This window comes from Canis lupus, chromosome 36, assembly GCF_048164855.1.
Source record: "Canis lupus baileyi chromosome 36, mCanLup2.hap1, whole genome shotgun sequence".
In the NCBI taxonomy this organism is placed as follows: Eukaryota; Metazoa; Chordata; class Mammalia; order Carnivora; family Canidae; genus Canis; species Canis lupus.
In genome coordinates this window covers 10,809,099-10,833,140 of record NC_132873.1, presented here as the reverse complement: position 1 = coordinate 10,833,140, position 24,042 = coordinate 10,809,099, and the positions used below count along the sequence as shown (strand labels likewise).

Here is a 24,042-nt window from a genome sequence, read left to right as displayed (position 1 = left end):
AGTTTGCAAACAAGTTTCCTGAGTGGGAATCACTTACTTGTTTCAGAGTAGATTAAACTTGGCAAATTTTAGCACCCATTCTTTCTCAAGGAAAAAAAAAAAAAAGTTATCTTAAATTGTAAGCCTACCATTTTATCACCCTATTGGGGAGCATTTTTCAACCCTACTAGCAGCTAATTAAAGGAACATAGTATCTGTCTCAAGACATCTGGTCTACTAGATGTTGTTGACAAATGTAGCAGTTTTCATGCTGCATATAGTGAAACTATTTAAGTTAATAAATGACTTAGCCATGGTAGAAAACCACCTGACTGATCATGTGTTATGCCTCACCTGACAGCACTTGTGAGAGCCCTACTGAAGCCTAACATTAGCCATAGCTTGTAATTACAGCGTTCAGTAAAGATCAGCTCCAGCATATACCATCTTTCCTACAAAATCAAGATCCCTTATATTACTTACAGTTGTGTCGCACAGGTACACAAATGGAAGGTTAGCATTTAGTTTTTACCTGTAAAGCATATGGTTTGCAAATGTAATAGTATAATATAAATTACTACCTATTGCATTTATTTACACAGATCTGGTTTGTTGCTGATTCCCCTCATAAAAATAATAGCCAAAGATCCGAGTTACAATTTTTACAATTATATGACTTAAAACTATGTATAAAAATGAATGTAGTCAAAAAACTAATGTTTCTCTGAATATTGGTGTCTTGGAACATGAGATTCAGCTGCCTAATTTATGATAGAGGGATACAGAGAATGTTAAACACACAAAATTGATGGATTTATTTTTTCACTTTAAATATTTTAGGAGGGTTGAAAATTTTCTGAACAACCAGAATAGAAGATAAGTCTGAAAATGGAAAAGATAAAATATACCTCTTGTCAGTTCATTCTGTCAAAAAGTAGGTACATTCTGTAGCTTATACTCTACATGCATGTGTGTGAGGACACATGCAGATACACACATGCATACACAGGCACCAATCAACTTAAGAGTTCTCTAGGATCTTAAATGCATCATATCACTATTTGCAAATATTATCTTTGCTAGTTGGTAAAAGTATCAGAAAATCAAATCATAATAGAAACTCACTTGCCTATATACAGAGTGAGATATCTGTAAACCCAAAATTTTGATGAACTATATAGCTCAAAGTATTTTTCCCAACACACTATAATGAGAGACTATTAGATAAAATTCTATCCTCATGTAACCTTGATTATTTATTTTTTTAAACGCTGATAAGTATTTGATATAGGTTTCATTACCCCAAACTTTAAACAATTTACTTACCTCCCCAAATGCTCAAAAATATTTATCTCCATGATGACTTTATAAAATCACTTAAATAAAAAAAATATAGTTTAAACAATTTACTAAAATGTTTTCCTAATTTGCTTAAATTCTATCTCCTGCACTTTCACCTTTTTTTTTTTTTTTTTTTACATACAGGTAAATACTTTGTTTTTTAAAAATAACTATATTTAGAGATATCTGTTTGAGTATGACCCTATATTTTAAATACTGATTTTCTTTTTTTTTAATCAAAATGAGACTCAATCCAAACTGAGAATTCGTATACTTGAACTCAAAAATTTCTGTTCATTAATCTAGACATGAACTCCTTACAACATAACATGTATAAATACTTTAGTGTACAAAAATAAGCATGTAAATGCTAGAGATGGATTCAAAGTGCGGCATTTTTGACCAAAGCTCTTTGACAATGATACATCTAGATGTGGTTCAAGAATGCCAACCACTCTAGTTTCAATATGCTTTTAGTATGTACAAGCTGTTTGTCCCAGCTCTATTTCACAAAGGAACTATTTCTCTAACAAAGTTGACTGAAATTATCAATAAAGGGGGGAAAATATCTTTAAAAAAAAAAAAAGAATGACTAGAAAACCTGCAAAAGGTGTTTTTTTTTTTTAAGACTTTATTTATTCATGAGAGAGGCACAGAGACCCAGGCAGAGGGATAAGCAAGCTCCACACAGGGAGCCTGACTTGGGACTCGATCCGCAGTCTCCAGGATCACGCCCTGAGCTGAAGGTGGCGCTAAACCGCTGAGCCACCAGGGCTGCCCTAAAAAAGATCCTCTTGACATTTACATGATTCCATGTATATCTAAGGGTATGATATACCAGATTGAAAATTGAAGGCCAGTGACAAAATTCACCAGAAACCATGCTATTTCTCCTGCATAACAATTAAAAATTAAGTCATGAACATTTTAAAGTTTGGTATATTTACATAAAATTTAATATTTCTAAATATTTTTTTAAATTAATAAGACCACAACAATTCATTTGGAACTGTGTAAAGTCATCCCCTTTAGATAGGACCTGTACTCTCGAGTCCTTAACGCTCCCTGTTGCCTCCTTAAGTTATTGCACTCAGCCAATCATTCTATTCTACAGGGAAACAAATTCCTTCATAATTTTGGTGTATGTGTGCATGCACTTGCACAATGAGAATTCTGATGATTATAATAAGGATTTCATGATATCCTCCTTTCCCAACTTCCTGCACATATCTTTTTGAACCTCCAGTGTCTCAAATAAAAATAATCAAAAATCAAAAGAGCTACAGTTTTACTAAGTCAAGATAGGGGATTAATTCATTTTGCTTCTTTATTGTTGGAGAGTGTCGTGTTTCTCAATTTATTCATTTACCATTATATTTAAGCTATTTGAATCCTAAAACCTATCAGAATACACTATAGCCAATATAAAGAAATATGAATTCCTTTTAATCTCTAAATGACTCTCCAAAGAATTCAGATATACTCTTTTACAAAAAAACAGTTCAATATTTTTAGTTGACTTCTATTATTTTCACATATATATGTGTGTGTGTATATATATGTGTATATATATGTGTGTGTATATATATCACGTATATATGTGTATATATATGTATATAAGTCCATTTTAGGGCCAAGAGTTTCACCATGACTAATATATTTAGTCTAAGCTATTATGATTAATTATATTCTTTTACTCATGGAGTCACCCAAGATATACTGAGATAGTATTTTTAAAAAATATTTAATTTATTTATTCATGAGAAACAGAGAGAGAGAGAGAGAGAGAGAGATATGCAGAGGGAGAAGCAGGCTCCCTGCAAGGAGCCCGTTGTGGAACTCGATCCCAGGACCCCAGGATCATGCCCTGAGCCGAAGGCAGAAGCTCAACCACTGAGCCATCAAGGCGTCCCATGAGATAGTATTTTTATGATAATGCATTAATATTTAAATTTCTGGAAATCCATCAAGATACTTGAGAGTCCTCTTAAAACTACATTTCATAACCTTGATAGTTCTACCCATTTCACTTACAAAACACACACACATTTTTCTATAGTTTGAGATCTTAATTAGTAGTGGTAACTAATCAAGGTATATGGAACAAAGTACATAAAATGTTAAGTCCCTAAACTGACTAAGTATTAGAATCACCTGGCCCTTAAAAAAAATACATGGCTAGGCTGTATCTTTGGGGATTCTGATCAAGGGAATGAGTAAATCAATAAATCAGAATCTCTCAGAACAGGGTTCTGTCAATGGTATTTTATTTAAAACTCCATGTGATTTTAATTTTCAGTAGGATTGAGAGCCTTAGCCCAAATAAAAGCAATAACCTTAAAAAAGTCTTCTCCTGAATTATTTGGATATTTAAACAGCATTGCTTAGTTCATTTATATAACTTTTAGTTGGTTATGAAAAATTTGTATCAAATGCCATAGTGAATTCCTAAGAAATTTTCTCCATCTTCAATAAGTCTATAATTAATGAAAGGGGATTTAATATACATGAAATATTAAAAAGTATATCAGCCATTTGCTATTATATAACTGATACTTTCCTATGAGTTAGTATCAAAGTACTAAAGGTCTTAAAACTGAGGCAGAATAGTTTATGTATTTTATAATTGACATAAGAGTCAATCAAATATATTTTTAAGTGAAGGGAATGAAATTGTTGTAAACCCAGTGTTTTCTTTTCAAAGGATTATTAAGGGGAATGAGAATATTTGATCAGCAAAGGCTATTGCAGTACCTTACATGCGAGCCCTAAGTCTGGATAGGAATGATGACAGAGGTACTAGCTTAAGACATTTTTCAAAGCATGACTAACAAAAAAGGGAAGATTATTGCTAGAATCGATAACTATAACCATTCACATCTGAAGGAATGTTAAAGTAATGGTTCCGTTAGCAGAGACGGAAACACAGAAGTTTGAGAAAGAACCCTGTTTGGAGAAGAAATAGGATGGGTTTCGATCTCTTGAAGTTAACTTGACGGGAAACACTTAACTGGAAATATTCAGAGGTTAACTGGAGATTTAGAAAAGGAATTTGAGTAAAAAAGCTGAAGATAAGCACAAAAGAGAAAAACAGGTATTTATTCATATTATATTTCTGCCTCAAGTCTCAGCTATATTTTGGGGGCAAAGGTCACTCAACAAGTGACTTCTCATAATGAATAATATATCAAAATATTTGAATACAACAGTATCTAACATGCTGATACTGATTGCTAACATCTACTTCCTTTCCTCTGGATTATTTTTTTTTCTTACAGTCACAATATCTAGTTCACAAACAGCTAGTTTAGCATTTTAAACTCACTCTTTATTGATCAAATGAGTAAGGGAATATAAACTGCCTCAGGTAAATTATCCACCATTTCACTGAAAGGTTCTTTGCATGGCCTTTATTTATTTTATGAGTTTGCATAATAAGGATTCACACACACGGTTTAGTTCTCCTTCCTCCAGGCTGGTTACCTAGCTGTCCTAATTACCCAGTAATTAAAATAAAACCACTCCAGATAATTGGCAGTCTTCTCTAGTTGAAAACTGGGTAATCATTGGCCTAAGGAAATGCCCCATTCTCATACTGTAATATGAACTACCATCTGTCTATTAAATTAGTCACTGTAAAATAGTAACATATAAATGACTACAGTTTAGGCATTATAAAAGTGGTCCTAGCATTTAATTTTTTTTTCCATTTTGTTGACTTACCAACCAATTTCTTTCTAGGAAACAGTACGGAAATGTATTCAAGGGTTGATGAGGGAGGGGGTAATAACTTTTGCCACCCAACATAGACATAGTTATATTGATAACGTCCACCCTAGCTATACAAAGTATTTGCTCTCCAGTGAATAACATAATCATTGAACCAAGGAGCTAGAACAAATTACATAAAAATATTTATTAATCCATCCATAGAGCTGAGAAGTCCCAAATTTGTCATGTAACACAATACATTGACTTCTGGGAAAGTAGAAGTAAAAGGAAAAAAATTAAGTTAAAAAAAGCAACCTGGATTCTTAGTACCTGTCCAGTGGGCTAGAAAATCCTTAAAGTACACCTATTTATATTGAGGAAAGATCTTAACTTTGTCCTTCCTGAAAGGGTCATTGTATTTAAATGAGAAAAGAGAAAGAGAATTCATAAATATCAACAGATCTTGAAAAGAACACCAGTAGACATTACGTAAGGGGGTAATCTGATTTTGTGCTCTGTATAAAGTCTTGCTGCAATACTATCTTTCTTATAACATACAAGTAATAGTTACAGTATTAATTAGAAGAAAACAAGATACACAGTCACACATCTAATCACACAAAGTAGACAAAAATAGCATGAACACATATTCCTTTCCCAAAGCCATTCCTTTTTTTTTTTTTTTTTAAAGATTTTATTTATTTATTCATGAGAGACACAGAGAGAGAGGCAGAGACACAGGCAGAGGGAGAAGCAGGAGAAGCAGGCTCCATGCAGGGAGCCCGATGTGGGACTCAATCCTGGGACCCCGGGGTCAGGCCCTGGCTGAAGGTGGCGCTAAACCACTGAGCCACCCGGGCTGCTCCAAAGCCATTCCTAGAACTAAAAGAATGACACTCCTCCTCCCTGCCAAATCCTTGATGTTGACTTATTCTGACATCTCAGGGATGAATGGTTTATCTATTTCCTGGCATGCAGTAGGTCTTATTAAATGTATGACTGAATTTAAATGTGGACTGATGATGTCCTAGGCAAGGTCTAACCTTGATCCATGTAAATGCTCATCAACTGATTAGGTAGAAATTACTTATGATACCTGATAAGTCAAACTAGCTCTATAGCTACCTAACAAATTAAGGGAAAAACAGAATTGCAATGAATGTGTGTGTGGGGGGGGGCGGACATACCTCCCAATCACATACTTCTTTGACAATCACAGGAAATAAGATATTTTCAGAATTTTAGATTTAGTATGCATGTATCTGTAACAAGAATAAGACCTCACTCTGAAAGTCATACCAATCTTGAAACACTTGCCTCAGTCTTAAGATGGAAGAATCACTTTTTCTAAACCCTATTAATCACTGCCCAGTACAATGAAAAGATCAAGCTCAGTCTTACTTATTTTTGTCACAGAACCTGATATAAACTGTAGAGTATTTTAGAGACTTGGTGATGATACGATGTTTTTATGTTCAAATGCAAAGAAAAACTACTTAAGCCATTTTGTGAAGCAAGATGAAGGGGAAAGTTTTTAATATATAGATAGAACTATAAATGAATGATCTAAAAACATAAGTGGCTAAGGGTCTGGGGTCTCTGAAAGAGAAATATAAATTTATTTTATTATTAAAAGTGTAGTATACTTAGTCTTAACATTTTTTTCTCTTCTACATTCTTTTATGTACAAAGAAGAGTAGCATGTAAATCACACTATTTCTGTCAATTAATCGAAAACTATACTTGTTCTAAAAGTGGATTTCTCATGGATTATTTACACTGTAAGTCCCAAGACACTCAAGTATATGGTCCACTTTTCTTCTTTATGAATGTATAACTATATTAGATTTTAAATGACTTGAATATATAAGATACAAAAATACTAAAATTATAAGAGATACATGATCATAGGGTAGACGTTACAAAACAGGGAATCTCCCTCTGTGTGTGTGTATACATACATATAGATATAGATATATATCCATACACACATATATACACTTATACATATACTACAGACTCTATGTTTGTGTTCCCTCAAATTCATAGGTTGAAACCTAATCCCTAATGTGACAGTATGGGGAGACAGGGTCTTTGGGAGGTGATTAGGTCACAAGGGTGGAGCCCTCATGAATACGATCAATGCCCTTATAAGAGACCCTAGAAAGCTCCCTTGCCCCTTCTGCCATGTAAGGACACAATGAGAAAATGGACTTCTATGAACCAGTAAGTGGGCTTTCACCAGACACCAAATCTATGGCACCTTCATCTTGGGTCTTCATAGCCTGTGTAACTATGAGAAATAAATATTTGGTGCTTAAGCCACCTAGTCTATGATATTCTGTTATAATAGCCCAAATGGACTAACACACATACACACACACACACTTTTACACTTTTAACAATTCTAAAAGTTTACAATTTCTTTCCTTAACAAATTCAACCATGAAGCAAAGTTGTTCCATTAAAACTTTCAGAATTAGCATCTACTGCCTGCAAAGAAAACCAATTATATATTGAGTTTATGTCCTATCTGCCCCCAAAATTAGGTCTGCTGAATAAATATTTATGTTTTCATTTGATTTGGACAGCTGCTAAAACGCACAATTTTCCGGAATAATCCAGAAATCTTATCATACATAAAATAATTCCACTTTGAAAAATCACTTTGTTATTAACTAAGCTAATGTCAGATGGAATCATTTATTATGGATCATCATAGAATAAATAGCATTACTTAACAACTATAAATTAATAATAAATTAATAAAAACTATCATTTTCAAGTGTGTATAATTTTCCCTACATTGTGCTAGGTACTTTACACATTATATCACTTAATCTTTATACTAGTTTTCTGAGGTAGGTGTTATTTTCCTATTCTATAATTTATTGTACTGTAGCAAACAGATGAATAATTTGCCCAGGGTTACACAGCTCATAAATGTCTGAGCTATATTTTTTATCATAAGCCTTCCTGACCTCAAATTTAAATCTCCACTATTACAGTACATCTCCCCATTAAGTTTCTGAGAGCAGAGTCTGCTATTTACCAAACCCACTTCTAAGCATACAGCTTGAACGTATTTCCCTTGGAGTTGGGTACATCAATGAATTAAATTCTAGCCAAAAAAAATATGGACAAAAATAGTGTTGTCACTTCTAGGCTTAGCTCATAGAAACTTGCCACATGTAACCTTCCAGTTTATTTTCACCTCTCTGGCTGCAGTCATCCACCAGCCTACAGTAAGAATTACCTGAAACTGGTAGGACTTTAGACAGAAGTTCAAGCAGAAATATCTGCACTGAACTGTTATATCCTGGGAAATAAGCCCTAGTAGGTTAAGCCACTGTAATACAAGGATTCTATGTGCTATTGGCTGGTATTAGCCTATAAAACTTATGTCACCTGATAGGTCAAAATAGGACTCTGGTGCATTTTTAATTGAAATTTTCAATTAAAAGTTAAAATTATTTCTCTAACAGTCTAAACTTTGTCCTGAAAACATCCAGGGAGAATATGACCTCTTCTCCTACTGGGAAACACAGATCTTAAGTAAAAATGGTAACTAAAAGACAGAAAATCCAAATGAATTATATTTTTATCACTTCAAAAGCAAACAGCATCTAAATGTAGTTTTGAAGTGATGTCTAGATACTTTCTTTTAGCAAATTCAGGTGTTGAGGATAATAAATGAATGATTTATTTGATTCACCTAGTACTTTAAAGAAATCTGTGCAAGCCCCCAAAGGAAAGAAAAAGTAACAGCATACTCAGAAGTATTTCATCATTTGAAGATGATATAACAATGCTGACAAGTACAAAAGGTAACTACTTTGTTCTGTCATGCTGTGTTGCAGAAAACACAAAGCATTATGTGACCTTTAGAGAAAAGCCAAAAAGTAGCTTGCTTTGTGGTGCTTAATGTGGGTATTTTTTGATATTTGAAGGTCTTGATTTTTGTTAGTTGTGGCCAAATTTACATCTTGAGAGATTTCAGGCACCCTGAGAAAAGAATGCTGATGCCGTAAACAAGTTTAAGGGGAAAGACTGAAAGAAAACTCGGAAAACAAAACTAGTTGTTAAACATGTATGTATATTCAGGCACCTCGGAAATTGCCATCTATTAAATATTAGCTCTACAACTGACCTGTATGTGTGTGTATTGGTCATGGTTGTCATTAGACAGGAAGGAGACTATCTCCTAATCCATTAACTGTTTTAAACTCCTATTTCAACTACTTTAATGTTCTTCCCCGATTGACTAGAGACTTGCACTGCAATCAACCCAAATTCTAGTCCTATCAAATTTCAGGAAAGTATACAGTCCTCAGAGATCGGAAGATAGTACATATGAGTGATAAATTGCTATTAAGTCTTATTTTTAAATATATTTACTGCTTCCAAAAAAACACAATTATATTTTTATTACAGTTCATTCCTTAAAGAAATAGAAAATTTCAGCCCTTAAAGTAAACTCATATCTAATATGCATTAGAATTACCTGAATATAAATATTTTAATCTCCAAAGTCAGCATTAAAAATAATATAAAAAGTTATACCAAAAAGAAAACTATAGAGAATATATAACAGACTAATAAGGACAATAATAATACGGCATAAGTAATAAAGCCCTTTGTTTCTGACCCAAGAGTCTCATTTCTTCTGACATCACTTATGATATAGTAGAAAGCTACTTATTAGCGTGTAAGCAAGGTAAAAATCAAACCCCAGACCAAATATGCATTATTATTATACAGAAATTAAGTTTGGTTAACTTTAATGTCATTAAAATGACTGGTTAATATATAAGTACAAACTTTTACACATAATTTACTTACGAGCTTATGCATGGTGCCATAATTTAACAGTCACATTTCATAGGTCAATTAGCTAGATAATTTTTTTTTAATTTTCTGATTTCTTGAACAAATTCAAAGCTCTCTAGAGAGAAGCTCATTTACAATATATACATGCATCAAATAATTATGTTGTACACCTTAAATCTTATGTTATATGTCAGCTAACTCAATGAAGCTGGAAAAAATGAATACAAAGAAGTTAAACTCATATTTGAAGGCATAAGGTTCTTTATATACTTAAATAATCACAGAGTTCACAAACAATGGAATGCTATCAGACAACCATAAATTTAATCTCTTAAATGATATATGAAATCTAGGAGCATTTAAATATATATATGTTTAAATATATATAGGTATCATAATGGATAATGATACTAATTTCATCATTCTAGGACATTTTCTTTGGTAGTCTTTATAAAAGGCTCTTAAAATTCACCATGGCAATTATATGGTCTTCCCTCAAGCATTTTCTTGAGCTTTAAAAATGAGTGTATTTCTGAGATTTTTCCAGTATTGCTTTCATTGCATCTCCAAATTTCTTCTTTGTCACCTGCCAATTTCAATAATCAACTGCTTCTGCACTTCTGAAGTCTGCCAAGAACCTCTGAAAAACTGTCTTTCAATTAAAGTGACAATTATTTATTTTCTAATATTCTTAGGCCTTGCATCATTGTTTATTATATCTTTTTATATATTCTGAAATTTTAGTTTCTTCTTTCAGAATGTTTCCCTAAAAGTAGAAGCTAGGATCTGCCTACATAAAACTTTGCTCGTAATATTTTGCCAATCCCTTTGGAAATGATGATGAATAAGTAATTGCCTTAAAACTCTGTTACCTGAGCATGACAAGTCAAAGGCAAATAATATTTTTTCAAAATCTCAGAATGAAAATAGAGATTTACTATACCATTTCATAACATATTACAATTTCTCTTTTATTATAACTCTTTAATTCATTTAATATGTGTTTTTCATAAAACTGCTTTATTTCCTTTTTAAAGATTTTATTTATTTATTCATGAGAGACCGAGAGAGAGAGAGAGAGGCAGAGACACAGGCAGAGGGAGAAGCAGGCTCCATGCAGGGAGCCTGACGTGTGACTCGATCCCAGACCTCCAGGATCACGCCCTGGGCCGGAAGGCAGGTGCTAAACTGCTGAGCCACCCAGGGATCCTGAAAAATGCTTTCTGATATAAATAATACTAAGGTCTTAATAGCAACAATATCAAATTTTATTGATGCTATTACTGGTCAACATTCAAATATTTTCCTCAGTCTGGCATCACAAGAAATTAAAACTTTAACATGGTTCCTTAATTTTGTATAAAAATCATTTCACAGTGTTCTGTGGCTTATCATCATGTCATCACTGTTAGGATTACTTGTAAATAATTTACTTTAAATAAATTTATGTTCCACATTCCCAATATTCAGTGTTACAATGGGAAGAACTCTATCTAGCTTTGGAGTCAAACCAAAATGAATTTAAATAATGCCTCTACTGTTTCCTAGCTAGGTAAGCGTAGGTAAATTATTGTCTTCTAAGTATCCTCACCTCTTCATTGGTAGCATGCGAATAAAAGTTCCTACTATGCAGGATATTTTTCATATTCTCATGAAATATTTAAAGCATCCATCACAGAGCCTGACATATAGTATGCATTTTAGGAACAACAGGAAAACTATTATTAATGATACTACAAACTGATTATTAGGTAAGTTAGAAGTTGTTGATATATGCAGTATAGGCTTCATTTTCATTAGAGATTATCTGATCCTAATGAAGTAATTTACTAATTATAGGACTGTTAGAATACTTTCAATGAGTAATTAACAATGAACTATCCCAAGAATTCACTACCAAATATCAGCATGTATCATGCATTTATAGAAACATTTAAATGTAATATTAGATAAACATTTAGCATTTCTATTAGAAACATTTTAAATCTGAAAAGCCATGACATAAACTATTTCAGTTCACTTTACTCTCAAATATATTTATTTACATAACTCTTAATGACTAGACATGACACAAAAGCATAAAAATTTAGCTACAAATATGATGATTATATAACTACGCTCATCTAATAGATTTGGATAACGATATTTTGGGTACATTCCAATACAATTAGTGTGTAATATAAATAAAACTGAAGTGTACATAAGTCTACATATTAATGTAAAATATAAACTGGTTTGACAAGGTACAGAAGGAGGAAAGTCTATAGTTTTTCCCATTTTTTAAATTTATATTCAATTAATTAACATATAGTGTATTATGAGAGGCTGTATTCATATGTATTATGAACTCAGAGGCAGAGTTCAGTGATTTATCAGTTGTATATAACACCCAGTACTCATTACATTATGTGCCCTTCTTAATGCATGTCACCCAATTACCCCAATCCCACTCACTTCCCCTCCAGCAACCCTCAGTTTGTTTCCTAGAGGTAAGTCTCTGATGATTTGTCTCCCTCTCTAATTTCATTTTATTTTAGAAAAGTCTATAGTTTTAAAATATTTTAAAGACTAAGATCTTAGTGACCTTTTCACCTCACATCCGGTCCTAACTCACAAATAGGTTTTGATCTAAAGGTTTTTCATAATCAATGACACTATTTGTTAAAACATTAGAAAAATTATAGAAGAAACAGATTTTAAATAATATTATGGCATATTAGGAACAAAATGAATTATCAGACTATGGAATCCCTTAATAGGAGACCACATAATTACAGTAGGTAGACTATCAGGGCAATTCATATTTTTTAGATTATATTTATCTGATTGAAAAGCCTAAAATCATATGTCAGTCTTCAATATTTTAAGTGGGACATTTGTTAACATGCCATGACACTCATTCATATTCCACTAGTAAAATATCTATCTGGAAAAATAATATCTGGAAGAAGCTGATAGTCATTAGTCATAGCAGTTCAAATGCCTATTAATTAATAGAGAATTGGAGTAAAATTATTTTCCAAGTATATGTGGAATAACCAGTAGTATCAAATGACTTTATTATTTTGAGACTCCGATTTATAGCCAATGAAATAATAACAAACTACTAGGAAGAAAACATTAAATGTAATGCAATAACTAAGTATCAAGGATTAGTCCAGTTTCTTGTTTATGGCAGGGTTTTACAGATAGTTTTCAGAGGGAAGAAAATAGTTGACCTTCCTCCAAATTCAATATTTCTACCTGAAAATTATATTAAACAGTTTGACTTAACATAGACATAGAACCAAAGATGCCACCTTAGGGTTAATTTTTTTTTTTTTAATGTATCCTCTCAAACTTCTGCAAACAGTGTGCTCTTTCTCTGAAAGCTGGTAAACATTCTATTCTGGACTTCCAAAGGCAACACTTTGTGGGAGGCAAAAATACTTCTACCTTAAACACAAAATGTTCATGAGGATTAAATAACCTTAAAGTTTAAGTGTTTAGGTAATAATGGATACTTAAGGATACTATTTCTCTTATAACTATTACAAAATTTACCACAAATTTAAAACACTAAAATTTTGCAATTATCTATACAATAGATATTTAGAATTTATAACTGTGTTCCTAACAACTCTGAGGAAACCTCCTTTTTGTTGTCAGTCACCATTCTCACATCTCTTTCAGACCTGGATTATACCACTGGTAGACAATTTTTTAAGTCGGCCCATGCCCAGCATGGAGCCCAATATAGAACTTGAACTCACAACCCTAAGATCAAGACCTGAGCTGACATTGAGAGTTGGACACTTAACCAGCTGAACCACCCAGGTGCCCCTAGTGGACACCTAATTTTTTCCTTCAAATTTTACCTATTTATTCCTAATGCCTACAAAGAGAAACTCAAAGCAAAGAAGACATTTGAATGAATCTGCTACTTACATAATGGAATAAGTCAGTCTGGTATTTGTATTTAAAGATTTAGGTCTTGTACCAATTAAAATAGCTGGGCTATAAATGGGACCTAAAAAATAAAGGACTTAATTTCTTGCATATAGAAGGTCCAGAGATAGAGATAGTTCAGGGTTGGTTCAGGGATTCAACCAGGTTATGGAAAATCCAAGTGTTTTCTGTCTTTCCACTCTACCTTTCTTGGGTTATCACTGATATCTTCACCTGGGACCATGGAATGGATTGCCACAGTTCCAAGTGTCACATGGTGACATAATGACGACTAGCCAAAAAGATGAATGCTTCCCCTGGGTATCCCTTTTCATTAGTGGAAACCTTTTTCTTGAAGCCTGTCATAACTTCCCCCCTCATTTCCCCTCTCACTATCCCATTTTCAGTAAGTGAATCAAGCACTAGGATGGGAAATGAAATGATAATTAGTTTAAACTAATTATGATCCTCCCCTCAGGAATGGGGGACAACTCAACTAAGTGTTATTCTGTTAGCAAGAAATAAGAAGAAGAAGTCACTATTGAAATACCAACTATTAATTTCTACCTCATGCCTTTGGAGTCAGGGAAAATTTGACTTAAATCCCTACTTTGTAGCTTACAAACTTTTAAACTTTATATAATTATTTCACCTATTTTAAGAGATAAGTATAGATGTAGATATATAATAGATACAGATACAGGTACATGGGTGGCTCAGTAGGTTAAGTGTCTACCTTAGGCACAGGTCATGATCCCAGCGTCCTGGGACTGAGTCCTTCATAGGGCTCCTCCCTCTCCCTGATTCTCCCTCTCCTTCTGTCCCTCCCCCTGCCTCTGTTCTCTTCTCTCTCTCTCTCTCAAATAAAATCTTAAAAAATACAGATACGAATACAGATATAATATAGATATTTTAAACAGGTCTGTGTTATCAGAAATATAGAGATAATTTATGTGAAAGTACCTGGCACAGAGCCTGATATACAGTGTAGACCAAAAAATATTTTAATGTTTCCTTTGATCTCAATGCCCTGCCTCACTTCCTTCCATCCTATAAACAAAGTCCAGTAGCTTTCCAAGACACATGACCTAAATTTGATTCTGTCTTCAAAATTTTCAAGTTTAAAGGTCTTCTACTTGGCATTTACTTGACTATTTCATTCCATGTATACTACTATATCTAAATATCAGAGTTGCCAAATACTATTCATTTGAACAGTGGGTTATGTACCCATGATTCATAATCATACATACACACTTTTTAATTACATAATTCTGTAAATCAAACCACCACATAAACCTCATCAATTATGACAAAAACAAACAAACAAGCAAGCATTCCCCTAATTAGAGATAAAAGGTTCCTAATGACCTCTTTCTACATTTCAGTCTCATCCTTTGCCCATCCCTGACATTTATTCTTTAATCACACTATACTTTCCATTATAATTTCCAGCTCCTTTAAGTCTGTGGTAGACTCTTCTATTTGAGACACCCTCCTCACCATTCTGCATTTGAATAATTCTTATTTATCTTCATGACTCATTTCAGAAAACATCTCTCCTCAAAAATCTTTCCAACTTTGAAGCTGGGCTAAATGCTCCTTTTTTTTTTTTTCATCCCAGAGTACCGTCTGCATACCATTTATCATAAAATACTGAGAGTAACTATTTTTACATCTGCCTTCTTCACTAGATTCTTTGACATGTGCCTGATTCTACTCCTGGAACAGAGGTAGCTACTCAATAAATGTGTATTAAATGAAATAAATTTTGTTTTGTATATTCAGTATTCTGAAATGGAATACTAAAGACAAAGCACCTTCTAGAAATTAACATAATAGTTTTTAAAAGAGCATTAAAAGTAATTATCTGAAAAAGATCTTGATTATAAAAATATAGTAATATTTCTCGAGTACTTACCATGAGCTAAATGTCATGCTAAGTGCTTTATATACATTTTCCTATGTAATCATCCAAACAATCCCAGAAGCAGGGGTGTATTTTCTCTCATTTGAAAGATGAAGATACTAAGACACAGAGAAGTTAAATTTTCCAAGATCACACAGCTAGTAACTCCCAAACCTAGTCCCTAAGGTTCCTATTTTAGTTATTATATCCTGGAACAGACCATTCTCCATATGTTACCTGGTCTGTTATCCATTCTTAATTGGAAATGGTTTCAGAAAACTCTAAGACAACTAAACTTTATAGGAATTTTTTAAAAACCATTTCTAGGGACGTCTGGGTGGCTCAGTGGTTGAGCATCTGTCTTCAGCTCAGGGCGCGATCTGGGGTCCAGGGATTGAGTCCCACAATGGGGTCTCTGAAGGGAGCTGCTTCTCCCTCTATGTCTCTGCCTCTCGCTCTGTGTCTCTCATGCTTAAATGAAATTTTTAAAAAATCATTTCTACAGACATGAAAAGACAATAGCATTTTATTCCAACTTTGTTCTCTCTTTATTGAAATCCATGTTTGTTCACCATCAGGAGCCCCTGTGTTGATCTTCTGCATTGAAATTGTGGAAATACAGTTGACCCTTGAAGAATGTGGGAGTTAGGAGACTGACCTCTACTACAATCAGAAATCTGCTTATAACTTTTGACTCCCTGCAAATTTAACCTGTAATAGTTTCTTCCAATGCCTGGATGCTTATAATTACTCTGAGTCCTAAATTCATTCTCTGTTAAATAACTGGAAAAAAATGATTTTAAGAATTCTTCTTGTAAACAATTTCAAGTCTTATATATATTAGAAACAGAGCAAACATCAAAATGTATTTAATATTACAATAGCCAAAGTAATCTGCAACCTCACTAGAATGTGCTGAATTTATTTGCTTATTAATAAAAATTACCCAGAGGTTCTCCATATATCATGTGGCATCATTACTGATGTTCTTTCCTGGATGGCAAATATGTTAAAGTCCTGTAGTCCTGACTTTTTATGTAGATTGAAATAGTCTAATTGTGAAGCCAGGCTCAAATATTTTTAGCCTTGGTCTTTGTGTATCAGGCTGTTTGATTCCACTGCTGGGCAATGTCTGTTAGGCGCTGGACAATATGAGTGGCAGGATGCATAAATAATTGCAATGGACTGAATCTCATTGAAGTTTATGCTTGCATGATTTCCATAAATTTTAATGTGAGACAAGTTTGAGCCAAGGCTTTAAATTTAGGCCCCCAATCACTGCATATATTATACTGCCTGTGTAATATCGATTAAGGAATCTAAAAATAACTAAATGCGAATCACAATATAAAATTCAAAATCAACAAATCTTTCAAAATTTCACTAAGAAAAAAAAGTAATCATTTTAGTTTGTTCTATAGCATATGGCTTATTTTTCCTTGTAATATTAAATATTTCAAAATGCTAACAATTAATGACACTTTTTAGGGAGATTTGAGGACAATGTGAAAGAAATGATATTATCACGTCTTTAATTAGAAAAGCTTAAACATGGACTGTCACCCTTGTTCAAAAACTATTTGCAGTCACCGCATCATTATGTTCAATCAATGAAATTTTTTCAGTTCAATATTTTGCCAACTGATGAAAAGTTAACGGAAAAACATACCGAATTCAGGGAATTAGACTGTTTATATCCTCCACATCATTATTATCAATAACTTTCCAAATCCTCAGTATCCAGGGGTATTTACTGTGCGTTGAGTGGTGAATTCAACCTAGTAAAAATAGTCTGTATAAACTCCCCCTTGTTAACATGAGAGTAACTGCAATCCAAGGTCGGTTCTTTTCTTTCATTCTCTTCTTTCCTTTTCTCTCTCCAGCCATGGAAAGAGAGCTCAGTTATTTCTGCATGGATGCAAGGTGAATGAGGCTGTTGCTTCTCCTTGCAGTGCTATTTATTACAGGTCACTGACACAATACAGCTATATTTTAAATGAAAAAAGTTATATAGCATTATCTCACTTACTCGGGTATTTGAAAGGAATGTGCAGGGTGTTATTTATTTATACAGAAATCTGCTAACCAAGAGGCATCATCTTGCTTTGAAGGGCCTCCTGCTGGCAAACTGAACAACCCTGTTATTATAAGAATTAAAACATTGCACAATGTATGAAAGAAAACATAACACAATCCTACAGTGCAGAGCTGTTTCGATTTTCGACCTGTGAAAATACATTAATACATTATTCCAATAAGGAAAAACTTAGGAAAGAAAACTTAAAAGTGTATCACTAACTGAGAATATCTATGCAGTTTTCATTGTTCTCTGCTACATTATACATAACATGTATAATCATAATGATATAGAGATATATATACACATGCACAATTTGTTTAATAGTTTTGGGGGACAATATCACTGACCAATTTTGCCCATAAATCAGTCTAATGTGATAATAGATTAATTGATAAGCAATTGATTTTCTAGATAAGCACATCTCAGTTTATAGTTTTCAAGGAATAAAAAGAGTCCGTGCCTGGAAAAATAATTTGAGAAAATGTAATTCTCATCATTGCCTCTGATCTCAACCAGAGATATGGCATCAAATAGGTCTTCCTTCTACTCAAGAATTAATGTTATTTCTCAATTACAAATTATTTAATTTCATCTCAGAATTTCCTAAGACCCACCTAAAAATCTCAGAAAATAACTGGACATTTAATAGTGTCAGGGCTATTAAATATACTTCAACGTTTGCATACTTGTAAAAACTATACAGCATATCATAATGTGCTAAGAGAATTGCAGTGATGCATGAAACCACTATGAATCAAAATATTTGTATAAAAATAAACCATTTCTGGCACTATAAGCCCCTGCTAGGTATAATTTTGATCCTTGTTGTGAAGGACAACTTTGGCAATCCACTTAGACTTAATTTCTAAATATGCTAGAGAATAAAGAGCTAAAACTGTTCATTAACCTTGTTCATAAAAAAAAAATAATAAAAAAAATAAACTTGTTCATAGGAATAGGAGGGAGAACTGGTAAAGGGAATAATGACTGTTCTGACGTAATAATATGTTAGCCCAGACTCTAACTCCACATCAAACTCCTGCTGGAGAAGCAGTGATCAAGGGAGAGCGTGGGGGATAAATGTGAAGTCTTAGGACGTGAATAGTTGCATGTCAGGCAATAATCCTAGAGAAGATATCTTTCACAAGTTCTGGGACTATTCCAAACGGGGATCACAGTCAAAGGGACAGCTGCTTATAACCTCCTCTGAAAATAGTTATTTGGGACCTACCACTGCTGTCATTCTTCATGTGTGTTCCCAGAATCATATGCACTGGTGTTCCTAATCAAGACTTCCAGTAGAGAAGAATGGAAAACCTATGAAGTGTAAACTGCTTTTCTAAAGTTTATTTCTCCAAGTGTTTGCTACTATTCTTCTTAGCAATATACTGTATTATAGATCATTCATCCCTAATTTTTTTAAAAAGGACAATAAATTCTACTTAATTGGAATAATTTAAAATATTATTAGAAATGTGAGAAATATTATTTATTCTATGAGTTACAAGGAGTCTGATGAAACATAAATATGTCAAACTGTAATCATAGAATACATACAACTTTCTCTCTTTTTGGAAAGAATTACAAATCACCGTGTTCTTTTTTAGGAACATATTGATGGTGATAGTGACCTTGATGATATTAAAGAATCTGCCTGAAATGATAAAGGGTAAATGAAATGGCTATTTGAAATTGGCCTCACTAACATCCAAGGAAAATAATTAATTTAAAAAATCAATAATTTTATTGATTTATATTCATTTCAGGCAGATATTTCTATAGACAGTCCACTTTAGTATCTTTGTGAAAACTAAATAAGGGTACAAAATAATTTGAAATAAAATAAAATTAAACATCAAAGTTAAAAATCCAAAGTGCTACACATAGATTAAGACCACATATCAAATCATAAGTGACACAATTAACACTTTTGTAAATACCCCTAAATGTACAAGTCAGTAAGAAGAATATTCGATGTTTAGTATTAAGGGCTGGGACTGGGTATTAGCTCACAGGGAACCCTAACAAATCCCATAGTACTTTAAAATTATATGATGTTTTAAATAAGAAAATCAAAATTTGTAACAAAACTAAAAACTCTTTCTAATGGAAAAGGCACTCTCTAGACTGGTTCTTAAGTAGGATATTGACTGGCAGTGAAAGATTAAGACTGCTTTGTAAGAACAGAATGAGTTGGTTCCTGATTCATGGATCCAATTAGAACCACTCAGGGGTGGCGGACAATAGGATCTAAAAGGAAAGCCAGCATGGAGTGAGATAAAGGGAGACTGGCTGAATGTTATGTGGTGGTCATTTCATTTCTAGCAGCCTAATTTACCCTGTTCAATATCCCTGCTTCTCTCATAAACTCAGCACATCATCTTTTTTAGAAACTCAAGCCTTGATTATTAATTACTCTTATTTCTATTACCTCATGACCCTGTTGGTAGAATAGAACTAATCCAAATTATACCACCAAATACTTGGTTAAGGGTTACCATAGTAACTACCATTGTCATTTACAAAATGCATTCATCTGCTCATAGTATCTTTGCTTAAAATATATCAGGATATCTTCATTGGGTAAGTACCTTTTTAAATTATTTGTATTTGAATATGCAGATAACACATCTGTCCTCTAAATTTGTGACCAATCATAGGTTAAAGAGAATGTCATATTAATGATAAATAACAAAATCAATGGAGGAAAATTAGTGATATTGGCTTGAGTTATGGTTTAATATTCCAGGTTACTGGTTTGCATTTAAGTAAAAAGTATAGTTTAGCTATAGGAGATCTTGGTCATAGCAAAAGTCAACACCTGTACCTAATAAGCAACTGCTATATTAAAAGGTCTTTATTTCAAGGGTATAACTCATAATTGGTTTGTCCCAGAAACTATGATAGAAAACTAATCATACATTCTTACTACCCATATTATTCTGAAGTAACACCTGTCAGCTGAATAAGATAACATGTAATGGAGCTTTGTAAGCTAAATTTCAACCTACCCCTTACGCTAAAGGTGACAGCCTAAATACAAATATCTTTTTTGTGTGTGTGTCAAAATGGGCAATTCATAGCATCCCTGAAAATTTCCAAATGGGTAAATAGAAAAGATAACTATTTTCCTGATTGAGCTCAATGGTTGTGGGAAGTTTGCAGTTATTTCAAGAAAGCAAGCAGTCAACTTTAGAAGAGCAAAAACTGCCCTTCCCATTGTAATAGTTTTTCTCAGTATGTAAGGTTTTGAGGTGTTCCAGTGTTAATCAGTGAGTGAGCACTATTAGCATAGCCCTGTGAATTAAACACTTTATGATGACATGCATAGCCCTTACCTGATTCTATAATTATCTAAATAAATGTGTCCAAACTATGATAGAGGGAAAACATTTAATAATCACAACTTAAAGACTTTCTTCTCTGTGGCAAAATCTGTTCAGTATTTGTATACAGATCTTGAAGATTTTGCTCTAGCCTGCAGAAATTTTTTTCTCCAAAAATGCATTCAGTCATACATTATACTAGTTGTGGCCTATCTTGAAAAGTTTAAATGCCTATAAAATATAACATAAAAAGTTATCTCATGAATTTGATTAAAAACCATTTTCTCTTGAAAGCACTTTAAAAAACAATAAGGATGAAAGGACAGAGGATTTGAGTTTGCCAGGTAAACATAAATCTTTGAAACAAAACTGTCTCTGTAAGCTCTTTTTTTTTAATACCAAAACTATAAAAACAGAATATGAAGGAAAAATGATTTGAGAAAACTGTCCCTCAGAGAGCACCAAATTCTTTCCCAAATAGTCTATTTATAGTGCTCATGCCTGTCCATATACACACACACACACACACACACACACACAAATGATTCTGTGAGCCAAAATTGCATACCTGTTTATAAACATAGGGCACAGAACTTAAATAATGAGAAAGTCTCAGAAAATCCATGGTATTCCCATGTTTAACATTTTGTAACTTTAAATTTGTGATTTTTTTTTTGCTTTAACTGCCTTAGGTATCATACTATTAATACCAGAATAGTATACAAAATATAGTTACCATTTATTGAGCATTTACTGTATGGCTAATACTGCTTTAAATGTACTGTCTCATTTAATCCTCACAACAATGAGGTTGATACTAGTATTATAGTTTCATATGAGAAAACCAAAGTAATTAACCCATCTTTACATGGTTAGGATTCAAGCCTGGGCTATTTAATTCTTAAGTTCCTCTATTAAACCTCTGTAATATTTTACTTAATATTATCATTTTTAAAAATAGGCTAAACTGGTCACCCTAGTTTAAATACTATAAGTGTACTTATATAATTATGTGACAATATTAGAAATTTTAACGTGAATTATAATTAGAAATTATAGTCTGACAATAGAAAAGTAGCATATTGTATTAAAATATCTGATCTTGTTTCTAAGTATGAAATATTCACAAATACACCTGGTTATTAATAACTATTATGGACACTAAATAAAATTGTAGACGGCCTGAAATAGTTAACAAACTAATCCATACGGTCAAGATCCTTAGAAGTTTTATTTTCATATATAAAATACTGGTATTCGGACCATGTGAATATAATAGGAGCTTAGGCATCACAGATCCATCACCTACACAGATCCATCACCTACACAGGTATGTGCCACTTGGCAAACTACTTCATCTCTCTAATCTTTTGTTTCCTTGCCTGTAAAATGAGGACAGTAGTGTCCATGTTGTACACATTAGGTGAGGTATTGTAGGAGATGTGCTTAGCATACTTCCTGTCATATAGGCCTTTAACAAAGGTTAGATATTATGATTCCTTGGCTTCTCACAAATGAAGAGTTAACTGTGTGTATGTGTGTTTTTTAATGTATACCAATTAAGAAAAGCATACTAAACTGTGAAAAGAAAAAAGTAAAATATTGGACAGCTTGAGTTGGAGACACTATGATATATCCAAGTGAAGATACTCAGCAAACAATAATGATAGGAAGGCCTGGAGCTGTGAGAGAGACATAAGAGCTCAAAATAATCTACACAGTGGTGAGACAGAGGAAGCAATCAAGTAACCAAGACAAAAAAGGTAATTAAGAGGACCATGACTGGATAGAAGTTTAAGAAAAACTTATTTTTGTTGAGCGTATTGTCTGCACTCATCGTCTCAAGATAGGTAACCAAAATCTTAAGTGTTCTCCATAATATTCAAGTGTATTATTTAGAATACCACCTCTGCTGAGAAGTGGGTTTATGATTTTGGCCAATTATGTAATGAATCTTAGTTTCCTTATCTACAAAATAGAGTGTATATCACCTACCATGCAAGTTTTGGAGAACACTGAAGATAGTGCCTTAAGAGTACCAGCAGTCGGTGCTTGGTGCAGAGAGGGCGTTATAATTGATACAGACTGCCGATAGTGAAGAGAGGTGGTAAATCAAAACAACATAAGGCAGAAGGTGGTATATGATAGTAGTACAGTTTTCCTACCAGGAAAGCTTAAAAGAATGTTAAAAGAATGGCACAAAAGAAAAAAGTGAAAATTGCATTTAGCTTTTGTCTTACAGTATGGATCTAAAAGAGGTAGTAAAAGAGATTGAAATGTCAAAGGCCTTGAAGTAAAACATTTCCTAAGCTAATAAAGATCTACTTTATTTGTAACTAAGTGAGGCACGCACATGAAACTTCATCTTTTTGCCACCTTTTGATTTTCAATCCCTTTAGGAAAGTGCTTATCTTTTGCTGCTATTTCTCAACACTACATCTTCCACTCACAACTGGAGGTACAGATTTCTCACTCCCTGCACTGCCTATGCCCCCACCTGCTTATGCATTTCTCCCTCTGGTCTAGTTAGACACAGTCTTGTAAATACCTGCTGGCATAAAACCAGGAGTACAAGGAAATATATATAATTGTAAGTGTGTATACTTTTATTCTACATTGTGCAATTTTAAAATAGAGAATTATCTGTGATAGTACATTGGTTAGAAGTGTGAGTGCCTAATACAGAGACTGTTGAGAAAAAATAAAAGCAAAATATCTTATATGTAAGAAAATCTATCTTTAAAAGGTCCTTCACAAATCCACCCTTCTATGAACGGTAGGTAGGATGGTAAAAAAAAGCATTTCAGTGGGATTCCCAGCCAAAGAAACATGAAATTTGGGCTTCATTGGTTCTATTTTTCAGAGACCCAGAAAGGATATCTGGGCATAGTGTACTTTCCTACCTTATAGGTGGAAAGGGCCCTCAGAAGTCACTGAAC

The 24,042-nt window shown here is 33.2% G+C and overlaps 1 protein-coding gene across 7 annotated transcripts in view; it reads right to left on the bottom strand.

The window, feature by feature from the left end:
* Positions 1-24,042, bottom strand: part of ERBB4 (erb-b2 receptor tyrosine kinase 4) — a 1,106,221-nt gene that overhangs the window by 1,068,092 nt on the left and 14,087 nt on the right. The window lies entirely within an intron of this gene.